The 9335-nt window shown below is 43.4% G+C and overlaps 1 pseudogene; it reads left to right on the forward strand.

Moving 5' to 3' along the window:
* Positions 1–7103: 7103 nt before the first annotated feature.
* LOC147961115 (uncharacterized) lies at positions 7104–8539 on the forward strand (annotated as a pseudogene).
* The last annotated feature ends 796 nt before the right edge of the window (positions 8540–9335 follow it).

Genomic DNA, 9335 nt, shown 5'->3' on the forward strand with positions numbered 1-9335 from the left:
TAATCTTTTTGTAGAAATAGTACGTAGGATTCTTACATGCCAGATTGGTGGCCGGCTCTGAGCAATGCTGCTCCCAGTGGAATTCGGAGGAAGATCAACACACTGGTCTGCCTAGTGCTTTGCTTCATCTGGCTGGAGTGCAACAAACGTGTTTTCGACAAGGTTCCAATCATGCCTCACATATTAATCCGGTACATCAACCAAAAATTTCAAACGTGGACGAGAGCCAAGCTGGGCCAGTGTTATTTTCGTGCGAAAAAAACAAAAACTGAAGATTTTTTGCAAAAAGAGCAAGCCACATGCCCTGTCCCCATTGTCCGGTCACTGACAGCGGGCCTCATGCCACGCTGGGATGCCTCATCAGCGTCATGGATGTATAAAAATGAGTTTTGCACCGTATTTGCACAGCAAAGCCAAGTTTTTGCACTACTTTAATGTACACCACAACTTGTAGCACTAAAGTGATCATTCCTACCAAGTTCTAGCACTAGTGATGTAATTGACTCATAATCGTAAGTACCAGTTCAATTTGTTAATGGTTACTGCCACATTTTTTTCCAAGTGGTTAATCCCGCTCTAACGGAACGTTAATCTTTTTGTAGAAATAGTATGTAGGATTCTTACATGCCAGATTGGTGGCCGGCTCTGAGCAATGCTGCTCCCAGTGGAATTCGGAGGAAGATCAACACACTGGTCTGCCTAGTGCTTTGCTTCATCTGGCTGGAGTGCAACAAACGTGTTTTCGACAAGGTTGCAATCATGCCTCACATATTAATCCGGTACATCAACCAAAAATTTCAAACGTGGACGAGAGCCAAGCTGGGTCGGCTGCCCAGAGGAGTAACTTAGCTTTCTTTTCTTCCATCGTGGACTGCACTGTCTTGCCAGTGTTGCTGTAATATATTGTAAAACTCTATCCCTTCTTAATACCAAAAAGCGCACAATTGTCTTGCGTGTGCTTAAAAAAAAGTAAAATGTCGGATCCCTAATCTTGAAGCATGTTGCATCGTTGATATTAGCCTGGTACAGATGCCAGCGTGTCCAGCCACATATTTGTCTGCGGTTCCACTCCGTTTGTTCTCCAAATTCTGCATTTGCACTTCTAGACACATGCTTGTCCCGATGCCCCTCAAGCTAGTAAACAGATAACATAATACCAGTCTCATCATTTTGATTGTCAATCAGACTAGCTAGACTCAATAAGCCAAAGCAACTGAAGCTTTTCTACGTTAGAACTACTATATGGTTCGAGCTTAGAGGGACGGAGAGGATGAAGGGCTTGCATAAATAAGATGGGTAAGTAGAGATGTAAACGGGTAGAAAAATAGAGAGACATAGTTACTTCCGCACTTCAAATATAAGACCCTAAATTGAGTAAAACTTGATGTGGGTAAAATTGAAGTGTAGGGAAGAGAGGAGGAAGTAAGGACACCACACTACTAGGAAAAAGCCTATAGATAGAGCAATAGTAGTGGCACGGGGATGGAAGCCGGCGCTATTGTTACTTAGCAGTAGCGCGGGCTAAAATAACGCGATGCACGTAAACTTTAGCAGTAGCGCGGTTTCTGGTAACTCGCGCTACTGCTTAGTGATCCTCAATGTACACCTCAGAGCTAGCCATAGTAGCAGCGTTGGATATAAAACGGGCGCTACGACTAACATAATAGCAGCAATGCTGGCTAATCACTAGTAGAAAAATGACTTTTAGTACCAGTTCGTAAGGACCTTTAGTACCGGTTCTGGAACCGGTACTAAAGGGTGGGCACTAAAGGTCCCCCCCCCCTCATTTAGTCCCGGTTCAACACGAACCAGGACCAAAGGCCCGCCACGTGGCACAAGGCGCGCTGTGGTGTTGGGGACCTTTAGTCCCGGTTGTTGGATATTTTTGACTTTTTTTTGAAATAAAGCAAAAACAGCCCGCCTACTGGGCCGGCACGGCCTGCATACGACTAGAAACCCAACCTCTAGTTGGGCCAGGATGCAGGCACGTACGGCCCAGTAGGCCCCACAGGGCAGAAGACTTGCAATAGGCCCACAAAGGCCTGCTTGAGGAGCTCGACACGGTAGCCGCGGCGGGGCTTATAAACCGGTGCGAGCTCCTCTCAACTAGCGAGGTGGGACTAAACATTGTGCACTGCGGGTGGCAGCGCATCACCTTTAGTACCGGTTGGTGGCTCCAACCGGTACTAAATGGGGGGGTCTTTAGTACCGGTTGGAGCCACCAACCCGTACTAAAGGCCACCACCTTTAGTACCGATTGGAGCCACCAACCCGTACTAAAGGGGGGTCTTTAGTACCGGTTGGAGCCACCAACCCGTACTAAAGGCCACCACCTTTTTAGTACCGGTTCGTGGCACGAACCGGTACTAAAGGTTCGCCATGAAGCGGTACTAATGAGCGCCGCCCGCCTAGCCGTTGGAACTGGCACTATTGGTCACATTAGTGCCGGCTCAAATACAAACCGGGACTAATGAGCTGAACATTTAACCCTTTTTCTACTAGTGAATGAACCCGCGCTGCTATTGTATATATGAGGGGCCAGTAGGTGGATCCCACTAATCAGCAGTGCGTGCCCGTTGCGCAGTGCTGCAGGTATCTAGCTTAGCAGTAGCGCAGGCATCGTGCCCCGTGCTACTACTAAGCTCGTCTTATCGTCTCTCCCGGCCGACCGTTTCCTCACTGTCACTCTTCACTCTTCTGCCCGAGCCCGTAGATGTCGGTTGCGCTTCGTCGCCAATCAATCTCGCTCGAGCCCCGGTGCCCCTTCTCTTCCTCCCGAGCTCCACAAGAAGCTATTCTTCTCTCCCTCGTTCTTCCTCATATGCTCTTCCTCCAAATCCCGCCTGAGCCTTGGCGTCCCCGCAGTTGCTCCCAACCACCAGCGGCGAACCCTAGGTCAATTGGGATGAACCCTAGGTCGATTGGGACGAACCCTAGGTCGACTGTGAACTGAAACAAACCCCCAATTTTAATGCACCAGATGGCCAAATTAGAGAAAGTTTGTATGGGATATTTTGTAGGGCACATCCCCATGGTATTTCGAGTGGTCATTCACCCATTTGGTCCCAAAAAATTAAAAACTAGAAACTATCCTGATATTTGAAAAACAGACTACTTTTGGTTTTCAACTACTTATGTTGATGCTTTGTCGTGATGATAAAATAATTATAAAAAATAATACAGGTACTTGGAGATCATGCTTCCCATATAAGCTTATTTTGATTAATTTCCATTAGCAGTTCTTTTGCAATGAAATTCGTAAATGGGCTAATCAGTATGATGTAGATGTTTGTAGTTTGTACTATTTCATTGTTGATACTTTGTACTAATGCACCTGATCTTGAAGTTATAGATCATTTCAGTGTTGATACTTAATATTATTTGGACATGTCTATGTGAATGGAGATGTTGATCTTGGGTTGTTGTGTATGTGGTGCCAAAGATGGCCACATTTGTATCTTTCTATTATAGGGAAACTCCTAGTGGCTTATGTTTTGCTGGAATATTGATTCATTTCCATTCTGGCAAATTTCATGTGCTCGACATGTTCGTGAATTTCGGCATGACTTGTGCTAGAAACTAGGACATATCGAATGCACGTGATTTGCCGGAATGGGAATTAAACGACATTCCGGCAAAACATAGGCCCTTTTTAAGCCATTACTCGATATATGTAGTGTTGATTGAGTGATGCTTAGGGTTGACTTTCTGTCTGTTGGGCCTCCTCGTGTGACTTTTTGTCGGTTCTTGAAGGAAGGATCCAAGCTGTTGTCGTGGGGGTCATTTCCTCCTCTTCTTGTGATTTACCTTGCTAATGCATGAGAGAAGGGGGAAGTGACCATCACCGATGGTTGAGATATCAGTGAGGCATTGTCTACCATATACGGTCGAAATATCAGAGAGGAAGAATCCTGAATGTTGTCGTGGGGGTCGGTTCCTCATCTTCTCCTCACGATAGACCTTGGTAATGCACGAGGGAAGGGGGATGTGACCATCACCAACGGTCGAAATATCAGAGAGGAAGAATCCCTACTATTGTCGTGGGGGTCGCATCTCCATCTTTCTGTGTGCTAGAAATTTTGGTGTAATGCACTCTGGAAAGAAGGGAGGAGCTGCCATCAATGATGATCGAACATTCGGAGAGGGAGTACCCACCATATATACCATAGGAGATGAGAGTTTTTCAAGCAAGACTCGACAGACCGAAAGTTGACCTGTGCTGAATAGCGATCTGTGTGTTCAGTTCCTGGATTTACCGTCAATTTTTAATATTTTAATTATGATCATAGAAAATGTCTGGCAACGATAGGATCCCCGAGAGATATTATTGCACCGACGATGGGGATATGTGCAAACGGGCTCACCTGGAAAACAATAGGCGCTTCTCCCTCACGCTGAAGGAGGCCTTCGAATATGAGACGATATGTAATGACGACAGGTATTTTTTTCGTAATTAAGCATGACTTAAGATTTTTGCTTTAATGTATAATTTCCATTTTTTACAATTTGACTAGTGCATCCCCTGCTATGCAACACCTCATGTCTTAGACAAGCTTGATTTCAAATATAGGGAGAGTATGGAGACCAAAAAAGCTAAACTTAAGATGAAACATGGTTTCATTTTTTGGGTTTAGCTCTACAATGCAGTCAATCACACACATTTTGGTTGTTCAAATTGAAGAGGACTATGCAAGGCCTGTGGATTCAAGGAGGGTATGACAATAACCTTCAATATTGGCATTCGTCAAGATGATGTTGAACATGATAAAGACATTTGAGTGGATGTGGACATGATTCCAATTCTACCTCGATGTGAGTTTGTTAAAAAATTTGTTAAATAATCTATATTACTTATTTAAAAATAGTTGTTGTTTATCCCTACTAAACTTATTTAATTATTTATAATTCATAGCTTATTTCCTTTCTTCAAATGATGCATGGAAGATAATAGACAAAACATACTATAGTTATGGTTCACAGCTAACTTGTGAGGAGAAGAATTCTCTTGTCTCCTTTGTTAATGTTGTTCTAACATTTTGGGAGCTGGCCAAAATTATAATGGACACGTGCCACTACTCCACGAGTTGAATGGTGATAACATTCGTGCAAATATCATGGTCACTAGTCCATATTTTCATACGTTCTTCTTCTTAACTAAACTACATTACTAACTATGTTACTATTATGTTCTTTAACAAAAGCTCCCGAATGATGTTGTGCCTCTATTGATGTTTGTTGAAGGTCAGATGACAATTCTTAACGTACGTCCAGGGATGGATACTTTCGAGTGTGCATACTCTACTTCTCAAATAGATGGAGGCCTCAAAATCAATGGATGGACAAAAATTAGATCCGCATGTGGATCTATCGATGTCAAACATATTAGATCAATGGTGTTTTGTTAACAAAAAAGAGATGGACTGTTATTATAGAGCATTTTTATAACATTAACATGACATATGCAACAACAACAACGTTGGGTTGAAATTAATTAGTGGTCATGTCTTCGTCCTCGCCGCTGGCCAATGCAGCTCATCTCCCCATTCACCTGGCAGGATCAGCCAGTGATGCCACCCATCGCCATTCAGTCTCACTTGTGGCTTGCTCATCTACGAGAAGAGAGTAAATTGCACAAAACCACCACTTTGAAGGCAAGGTTTGCGAAAACCACTAAAATACATTTTTTTTGCAGAAAACACCATGTCTTCGGTAATCTTTTTGCAGAAAGCACTAATCAGCGGATCGGGCTCAGTTAAGCTTGTTTATGACAGGTGGGGCCCTTTTTTGCATATGTGGCACCGTCGGCCGTCTCGACTGCTGCGGCGTTTGACGGTGTCGTGTGCGTCCATCCCCACTTTGTTCGTTCCCCCCTCGTCTCCTACCTGCTCGCGCCTGCCGCTTGTTCCCCTTCTTCCCCCCTCTCCTGCCGCTCTCTCCCCTCCTCTCGTCGCGTAGGCAGATGGCAACTCCGGCGAAAGCAAGCGGTGTTGGCGGCGGCGGTCCTCCCGGCAGTGGCTCAGGCAACGCGGATCCCGACCCAGGCGGTGAGCTCTGCGGGAGCTCGAACCCTAGCAAGGCGACGTGAGATGCGGAGGTGCAGTATTCGGTGGAATACGCGTTGGCTAGATATTTCGCCGCGGTGGTGAAGGCGAATTCGAATGGAAGCCACCACATCGCCTCATCCTTCGGCGGTGTATAGTGAGATCCCCTTCCCTTATCCATTACATTCTGTTAAATTATCTGATCAGTTTCTAGGGCTAGGGTTAGCGTATAGTGATATCCCCTTCCCCATCTCCATTGCATAATGTTGGGCCTATGATTGTTATTGCGATGATTTATTTCTGAAATGAACTCATTATGTTTAAATTAGGTGCTGTGTGTGTCTTATTTAGTTGAAATAAGCTATGGTTATATAGTTGGAATTAGGTGATGTGTTGATCTGTATTGCAGTAGTTCTTAATGAAGCAAAGCTAGGGTTATTGTAGTGTTTTGCTTTGTACTACATTGGTTATTTGAGCAACCCACAGCTTTGTCTTGTTGCTGTCCTGCTTTTTCATAAGTGTTATAATTGAACACTTATACAAAACTATTTTTCTTTATAAATTTGCAGTCTGGATGATGAGGTTTGGGAATTGAGGATGCATTTTCATGACAGAGATAATCTCGAGAGAAATATGATGTTGTCAGACATCACATTTTACAATCTAGTTGCACTGATAGAGACTGATGGATATGGGGTGAGGGATTACATGTACTATGTGAAGGATCATGGCCTAGGGATAGAAGGAATGCAAGAAATAGAGGATGATGACATGCTGGAGGAAATTCTAGACCACATAGTACAACATAAGCAGAAGATCTTCAATGTGACAGTTGTTAGGGCCAGTTCCCCCAAACTTGCACATATAAATTGCAGTGGTAATGTTATTGAGCAGAAGATCCCTCTGCAGGAAATGGGAGAGCCCCAACTGTATCAGGTAGATGAAGGAGTGTTGTTCAATGCACACCCTTTAGATCTAGCAGCAGAAGTAGCAGAAGAAGAACCACTACCAATACAGTTTCAAACACAACAGCGCACAAACAATTCAGAGGAGCAACTGCAAATAGAAAAAGTTATGGAGGAGACAAGGAGAAAGGACATTGCAATGTTTAGGAAGAATAAGAAAGAAAAAGAGAAGGCCACTCCTTTGAAAAAGAAAGCTGCAGTTATGGAAAATGAAGAGGACAGTGATGATGACAATTTGATAGAATATGGGGATATCCTTGCTAGGCTTGAGGAAATGAAAAAATAGAGGTATGATCCATTACTACATTATGAAGGGGACACAGATGTTGAGGAGATGTGGGATACAGATGAGGAGGAGGAACTGTATGAGCCATCAGGTGAAGAAGAGGATGATGATGATCAAGAGGAGGAGGAATTAGAGGAAGAGGTGCAAGAGGAGCAACACAATGAAGAAGAGCAAGAGAGTGGGCAACATATTCAGAAGAATAATAAGGACAAGAGACACAGAAAAGGGCCAACTAGTAGATCACATGGAAGTGTAGAGAAAATGTTTGAGGATGACTGGATACCATCAGATGATGAGGACAAAAAACCATTAGACCTGGGTTTGGAAGATGATGATGGTGCTGAGGCAATGGCTTATGTGTTGCCCAATGGTAGGAAGAGCAGAGCAAAGAAGATGAAGCCAATGTTATGGTATGCTGAGGACAGAGCTGACCTACAGGACCAATTTGTGAAGCATCTTTGCTTCATTGATGTGTACCAGTTCAGAACTGCACTCCAAAACCTGCACATATCACAGAACAGGAACTATGAGTACCATAGAAACTGCAGTGAGAGGGTTATAGCACAGTGCATAGATGAGTAATGCCCTTTTTATATAGTAGCTTCTCAGATTGCAAATGAGAGGACATTTACCATTAGGAAGCTGTATTTAGTGCACACATGCCCTTCTGTGTCAGAGAGCACCAAAGTCACTGCCAAGTGGGTTGCAAAACATTGTGAGGAGGCAGTGAGGAATGACCCTAACATAACAATTACAACAATCATTAACACTGCCAAGAGCAAGTATGGAGTGGATATTTCAACCCACATGTCCTACAGGGCTAGGAAGGCAGCAATGAATGTTGTTTTAGGAGATCAAAAGGCCTAATACACCAGGATTAGGGATCATTTATAGACTGTCCTAGACACCAATCCAGGTTCTAGATGTATTGTGACAACAAAATATATTAGGGAGCATCCTAGCAAGAACCCTAGGTTTCATGGACTGTTCATCTGCCTGAATGGATGCAAAGAAGGGTCGTCAATGGCTGCAGACCATTCATAGGTAATTGCCTTGTATTGTTGTTTATGCCCACTTGTATGTTCTTTCAAGTACTAATCATTTGTGCTAATATTGTAGGTTTGGATGTATGCTTCATAAAGCTCACTACTGGCCAACAAATCCTAGCTGCTACTGGAAGAGATGGGAACAACAACATTTTTCCCATTGCTTTTGGAATTGTAGACAATGAGGATACTGATTCCTAGACTTGGTTTCTATACCAGCTGAGGGTAGCAATAGGGGGCAATCTGGCCAGTTTGGACAATACATAATCATTTTAGATAGGCAAAAGGTAATATACTTTCATGTAGTTACTTTCATGTATTGTAGTTACTTTCATGTAGTTGTAGTTACTTAGTTGTAGTTACTTTCATACTGGGTCTTTTGGAAGCCATAAATAGTCTTTCCCAATTGCCCACAAAGGTTTTGCTTTAGGCATATCTACCAGAACTTTCAGATTGCTGGGTTTAGAGGGCCAGAATAAAAAATACATGGATGCAGCAAGTTACTCATATACTGAACATGGTTTTCAAGTTGCAATGGTTGAGTTAAAGAGAGAGTGTGAAGCATCTTGGGTGTGGCTTAGCAAAATACCCAAACACACTTCGGCCAAACATGCCATGGATATGAACTGCAAGACAGACTTAGTTGTTAACAATCTAAGTGAGGTTTTCAATAGGTGGGTACTAGATGTGAGGGCTAAGCCAATAAGGACCATGGTTGATGGAATTAGGACAAAGCTGATGGTCAAGTTCAATGCAAATAGAACAAAAATTGATACTGTGAAATGGGAGATTTGTCCTACATATGCAGAGAAACTGGAAGAAGCAAACAAGTGGTCTAGGAACTGCCAATCTTTGATGGCTGGACCACATCTTTACCAAGTGACAAGTGGAGAGAAAACATATGATGTTAACCTACAGGAAAAGAGTTGTGGGTGTAGGAAGTAGGATATGACAACAGTGCCTTGCCATCATGTTGTCTCTGCCATACACAAAGCTA

Source organism: Triticum urartu, chromosome 7A (assembly GCF_056163025.1).
Source record: "Triticum urartu cultivar PI428250 chromosome 7A, HENAU_Tu73, whole genome shotgun sequence".
Classification (NCBI taxonomy): domain Eukaryota; kingdom Viridiplantae; phylum Streptophyta; class Magnoliopsida; order Poales; family Poaceae; genus Triticum; species Triticum urartu.